Genomic DNA, 7,028 nt, shown 5'->3' with positions numbered 1-7,028 from the left:
CAGAATGAAGGATAAGCAAAAGTTAAGACCCTGGTATTTGGCATAATGGATGGTCCAAATAGGAGAGGCAGACCCCACAGAGAATGGATAGATGATATACAGTAATTCCTCGCTTAACATGTTTGTGATCCCTTAAAAAAAAAAAAAGTGCTATCAAGGCTTCAGAATTTAATGTCAAACATAGCAATGGCAATTACTTAACCATGGGCAACCTTAGCTGTCCACTTTCTGGTTTTCATAAGTTTGAGTTGTGCTCAGCTAAATGCCCGGTGTGGGGCCAATAAACCAGAAAGCAGCTTTAACACTGCATTAGTGTAATTTTTTACCACTGAATTCCCTATTTCTTTAGCAGGAATAAGGTATGTTGTTGATAGGAGATAGTAGTCATTGAGAATATCATGTCCTGCTATTTGCATATCAAGCCAACCTGCATATCAAGCCAACCAGCACATTTCCACACACTCCGCTTCCGCCCACCCCCCCACCTGGACCTCACAAACCCTGCTTCAACACACATGCCTTTGACCTATTCCCAGCATTCACCTTTCCAACCTGACCACCCTCCTCCACTATGCACCCAAGTCATCCCACAACAAGAAAGGAACATATGTCTCTGAAATCTTCACTTCCAGTATCGAAACATTTCTCCTGATGTAACTGCCCCATGCTCTCCATAACCCAAACGCCATGCAGTGCCTAGAGTGCGGGTAAGCATTTTACAGTGGAATGGTACTCTGGGTCATGTTTCAGAATGATTGGAGGGGGAAGTTTTGGCAGGGCGAGTGACAAAAACCACAGACAGGGTCTCTATTTCCAAATACTGACAGTTGTATGTCAGTAAAGATCCTCAGTCCTCTCTTCAATAGAAGTTCATCTCCAAGCCATAGTGAGGTGTCAGAGCTTGTAATGACATTTTCTGGTAGGCCTGTCAACATTCCCACCTGACAGGCCAGATGCCACTAACAGCTGTCCGTTCCAAATCTCCACATTGTGTGTTTTTGGAAACACCCCATTCAGCAGCCCTGAGATCTGGAAATAACCACTTGCTCTCTGCCCCAACCCCTTTCATGTCCTGCTCTCTGTATAGCAGAGAGTCTTCTCCTTGCCCTGCCCTCCCACAGAGTTCTCTGGCTCTAGCTCCTCCCCATTTGTATATAAAAAAAGATAGTGGTTAAGCTGGCTGCTGACTTTTCTGTTGTGCTCACAGGAAGCCTCCCCAAAAATCTCACACACACACACACACACACACACACTAGACAACTTGTAGCAGGCAACATGAGCTATTAATCTTCATTGCAACAGGCGTACAGAAGTTTCGACTAGAAGCATCAGTGTTTACACACACACACACACACACACACACACAGAGAGTGGCTGCATGGAAACCTTCTCTGCCGGCACGTGTGCTGTAATCATTCTAACTGTGCATTAGGACAAGTGCAAAAGTGAGTGTGTTCTTAAATACTGTTCAGTTAAGGTCCCCAAAAGAGTTAGTGGGTGCCATGTTCTACCTTAGACACAACACTTGCTGCAGCCACAAACCCTCTCCTCCTATTACCTCACTCCTCTGCCCCACCCCCATGCCCTTCCCAGAAACCTATCTACTTTTTCCTCCAAATTCTTTGATTATGTTCCCCCCCTAAATAAAACTGCCACCCTTGACTCACATTTTGGCATCCTCTAGCCAGTTAGTCCAAAACTTCTGATTTAGGTGGGGACTTGGAATTAAAGTATCCTTAGTCATGTTTACTGAAAGATGAGTTCACAGCTACCAATCTCAACAAGGTCTGTGATTCATGCAGTCGTTAGGATCTCAGTTTAGTCCTTGGCGAATTCTGCAATTGTTGCATTTGGAACCATAGTAAAATTGCAGAATTCCCCAAGGACCAGGCCTGTTGATGAAGGGGAATGGGTCAGAGGAGGGGGGCACAGCAGGCAGCTGCAGAAATTCAGAAGGGCCTGGGGCTCCCAGCTGCCGCTGGTACTGTGGCAGACAGAGCTCTGGGCCCCTTTAAACCGCTCCATGCAGCTCTGAGGGCTAGGCAGTGGTACATACTGCACTCTGGGCAGCACCAAGGGCTGGCTGCCCCACCCCACCACTTCCATTCAAGGCTCTGCCCCTTCCAGGAGCACAGAGACAGCCCCCCTCCCCCCCCCCCCACACACCTTGCCCAGGGGCCAGAGGAGGCTATTGGCTGCAGCCACAAATTGGCTCCCCTGCCCAGGACTGAGGATTCTAGACAGAAGATGGAAATTGTTTATTGGGGGCAGGATTGTGACCCAGGAACCCCCAAGGACAAAAACCCAAATTTAAGTCTTCTTGTATCTGACACCCCCATGGGGCGTACCAAATTTCAAAGCAATCCAGGTAACTGTTCAGATGTTAGAGCCCTTAGCACTGCCCGGAGTGCCCTTGACACACTGGTGGGGATTTAAAGAGCCCAGGGCTCCAGCCACTGTGGCTCCTGCATTAGTGGCAGACAGGAGCCTCAGGCCTTCTTGAATTGCAAGGTGCTGGGACAATTACCCCCTATGCCCACCTGCTTATGAGCACTGTAAAAGCTGTAATTTTGTACAAATACCAGTCTCAATGTAGGTCCAAATATTTAAGAGGTGCCAGACACTTTTCTGGGTAAAATTCAATAGTAAGAGACCATTTTGACACCCATCACATTAGTCATTTGATCTCTAGTTCAGCATGGGATGAAACTGCAAAACCCTCACATTCTCCCCTCCCACCCTCCTCCTCCCCCCCCCCCCCCCCCCCGCCCCAGAAGCTTGTAGTTAACCCAAGGGCACACCAAATTTCAAAGGAATGCTCTGACTAACTGCATCAATTTAACAAGTCTTTCAAAGGTCAGCCTTTCAGCAGAAGCTGTGATGAAACCTGCCACTAGCGTTAATCATTGAACAGCTCAATCCTGCTTTCAGTCAGCCTACAGCACATTCCACCAGATCCTGCATTTGCTCAGCTCGTACTTCAGGGGCAGCCAGGTAGGGAATCTACAGCCCACTGCGAACCTCAAAGCTGTCCCCCCTGCAAGGGAAGAGGGGATCCCCGAGCCTCATGGGCCCGATCCAGGAAAACCAGAGCCAAATCCAGGCCATGGGCTCTGCCTCAGGGAGGAATTGATTACAGAAGCACTCTGTGCTAGCACTGGCCTCCATTGCTCCAACTGGCTGAATGGCAGCCAATGGCAGCAGCGGAGGCAGTGCCCTGCAGTGCACAGACTTGAGCAGAGCCACATGCACCCTCCTCTCCCCAGTTGCACGAGGTAGATGTTCATGCCCCTCCCGCTCTTGCATTTCCCTTTCAGGCCCCCCACCCTACTCCTGAACTCCCTTCCAGATCACACACCCCCCCTCCCAGCCTGCTCCTGCACCCTCCCTCCCACCCCTCTCCTGAACCCTCCCTCCAGCCCAAACCCTCCACCTCCCAGTCTGCTCCCACATGCTACATCCACCAAGACCCTGCATCCTCACTCACTCTCAACCCTGTCTGGCACCGAATGTCCTGCCCAGACCTCTCACCTTGCTTGGCAAATCCTCCTTGACCACTTTGCTACCTAAACTTGCAGATTGCCTGCAGATCTGTAATAGTTGCCAACTTGTACAAGAGGATGAACCATTGTTCCCTCATATGGATGTTCTTCTACTCCATATCTAAGAAACTCCTTATACAGCTCTGCGAATGTGGCTTTACTTGTGGAAAAATTCTGGGGTTTTTGTGGGTCATCCTCTCTTTTCACTACAGTGAGGTCCTACCAGTGTATGCTTGCCATCTTGGTCCAGCAATGATGATCTGCAGAAGGAGGAATCTGCTGTGAAAAACAGCATCAGCATGCTCCACGCCTCCCTCTTTAGCTCATCACCTGGTCCCCTTCTGCTTGTAAGCCTCCACCTTAACCTTCTCCAGATCAAGAGCAGCCTTTGAAACACCTCCCAACACGTCCCAGCAACAGCTTCTGCAGATGAACAAAAAAGAAACCATGCCTTCATAGACGCACAAGTTCTTAACATGAGCAAGGTTCATATTCTTGCATGTCACAGACCACCACCACAGCAGCACAGGCCTGCCAGGAATCAAAGTTCCCAGGTCTTGATGATTTCCTTTCACTATCCCCTTAGTGGGCTGACAAGTTGCCGCACAACATCTTGTGAGTGCAAGGGCAGAGAGATGCAGTGAGCTGTGACACAATTTTGGGTAACACCTGCTTAGATAGCAGTATTGCTTATCATTGAGCTACAGCACCAATGCAGATACAGAGAGTGAGAGCAGCAGGCCAACAAGAAGTGTGATTACACTGTAGTGTGATAGGCTAACCTGCAACTGCTTAACCCAGGATTAGCATGGGCAGACTTCCCACAGTTGCTTTGTCCAAAGGGGATGGCTGCTCTGTTGCAATGAAAAGGAAAGGGAACAACTCCATTGTGCTTCCAGCTCTCCTTGCTTTCTAGCAAGTGTTAAAGTCACACACAAAGAAACCAGCTGAGCTTGGGTTGGGACTGCTTTGTTTCACAAGCTAAATAATTAAAGTCTCAGACTTTAAATTACACACACACACACACACACACACACACAGATTTTGATATCAGAAACTGCAGTCTCATTTACTGTTTTTCCAGGTAAGTGCTAGGGATGGTTGGAAAACAGATAGGATTAGAGCCATACAGGCATCAAGGAGTAGACACTACAATCGAGAGGGAGCATGCATTTTTCCTCAGACAGTTTAACCCTGCATATTTTTGTTAACACCTATGTATCTCAAACACCCTTTGCACAGGTGGAAAAAAAAAATCTCTTTACTAGTGATTCTATAGCTCTGTTCAATTAAAGGCTGAGAGAGCTCCTGACCTGCCCCTGGATGCACAAAAATGAGGAACACTAACTAGGTTTCAAGTGACACATGCACACATGTCCTGTTGGGTCTTGGTCTAGCATGAAGCAGCAAAATGCTATTATTCTGACTTGCAGGATAGCATCTGAGCCTTAATTTTGCATTTCCTCCTGTGTGTCAAGACCTATTATACATAGGGGTCCAAATCATGAGGCATGGATATTATTATGTGTATTTTTAGAGACACCAGAGTGTGTTAAGGCTTGTCTGCCATTACTGTGTGAATCTGCACTGTGGGAGCTTGCTTTGCTATAACATCCTATGTGGGCAGAGCCAGTGCTTAATTTGTGCCAGGAATAATAAAGGCTGAGCGCCACCCCTCTAGGCTCAGGAGCAGAACCATCTCATATATAGGATGGTTTGGGGCAGCCACCCCAGGCCCTGGGCTTCAAGAGGCCACAGCAACTGCCTCAACAATCATATGGGAGCTGCCACCTGGCCCCTCTCAAGGGCAGCGGGAGACCCCGTGCCAGCTAGCACAGCCCCAACGTGCACAGTTCAACACAGTCCCATGAGGCCAGGCCCAAGTCAATACACACAACCCCACAGGGCCCATTAAGGCTAGGCCCTCCAGCCTGAGTCCATTAACACAGTTTAAGTCTGGCCCTTTAAGGCAGGGCCTGCACTGACAGTTCAGGGCTGTAGCAGGGACATACCCCAGGTAGGGGGACCAGGGCCCACCCTACTCCACCAGGACCTGGCCCAGGGCCCTATGAGTGACCAGACAGCATACCACTCCCCCAGCAGGGAAATCCAGCCAAAACATGCTGAGGTTCTTGCAGCAGAAGAGGATGCTCCCGCTCCTGCCCTGGGCCACTTCCTACCTGGTCCACTGGGGTTCCTTCCCACACCCCCATCCAATTTACTGCACCCTCTGGGGTTGCATCTCCTCAGCACACAGCCCCTGCAGTGCACCAACTCACCTCCATATCCCCATCAGCCTCTTCTGGAGCCTATGGTTGCTGCTGTTCAGGCACCACTTCACTTTCACAGATCCTTCTCCTCCAGCTGCCAGCCCAGACTGAGATCTTCCCCAGGCTTTTATAGTGCAGCTACAGCCCGGGCACGCTCGGTAGGGCTGTGGGGGAGGGGCCTCTGCAGCCAAGTAACCCTGGCAGGGCCCTGCGGATTCTGTGCGGGGCTGCCTCGTCCTGTCACAGGCTGGCATTAGGCAGCAGCGGTCACGCCACACTCACTGCAGCAACAGGGAGGCAAGGCAGCCCAGCCCAGCAGCCTTCTCCATCCTGCCCTGCTGCCCTCTCAGCCTGCTGCGCTTGGCTTCTCCTTGGCAGCAGGAAGCAGAGAGCCCCAGCCCCAGGGCTGCTCCAACTCACTGTTGCCATGGTGAGTGCAAGGGGTGACCCTTGTTGCCACTGTGCACTCAGGCCCTGGTAATCCCCCTGGCTTGAGTCATGTGGGAGAGGGGACAAGGGGGAGAACAAGGACAGGAAGGGGCATAGCACAGGTGGAGCTTGGGTAAAGGAGCAGAGTAGGGGCAGGGTGAGGCGCAGCAGAGGTGGAGCGGGGTCTGCTGGCAGGCTTGCCCTGAACCCCGAGTGCAGGGTACTGGGGAAGTATTCCTGGCCCCACGCCTCTCTAGGTATGGCCCTGCTTGGCAGTGCATAGCCCCAGCACCCATTTCATTACAAATTGAGCACTGGAAACAGCTACAGAGCCCTGAAAGTTCCAAAGTGTTCTTTGGCTGCTGCGAAAGCATGGTAAGTCAAAGCACGCTCTGGGACTTGTAGAGCCCTGTAGCAGCATTCACCCAGGATGCAACTGCATGGCAAGTTAGCGCACTGTAGACTCACACTAGATTTGCCACACAGTGGTGTCCCATGCAGACGAGGCCTTAGAAATATGAGGTTTGGCCAACAGACTCTTTAGACTCCTTTGACAATTCCAGCCACCGGGTGTAAGTTAAGTACTGTCTGGAGCCCAGGACTGGTGCAGAGTATGCAGTATACCGAACCTCCACTTTCCAGATAGGGAACTTTGATGGAGTCATACAAGATTGCCCAATAGTTCTTTGGGCTTTTAATTTTTTAAAGCAGTTAACAAAAATGGGAAGCCTTGAGACAAAAGATGTGGAAAGGGGGAAGACTGGTATCTGGGAAAGACAGACTCAGA

Source organism: Pelodiscus sinensis, chromosome 13 (assembly GCF_052426305.1).
Source record: "Pelodiscus sinensis isolate ZL-2025 chromosome 13, ASM5242630v1, whole genome shotgun sequence".
Taxonomy (NCBI): Eukaryota; Metazoa; Chordata; order Testudines; family Trionychidae; genus Pelodiscus; species Pelodiscus sinensis.
This window is presented reverse-complemented; position numbering follows the sequence as displayed.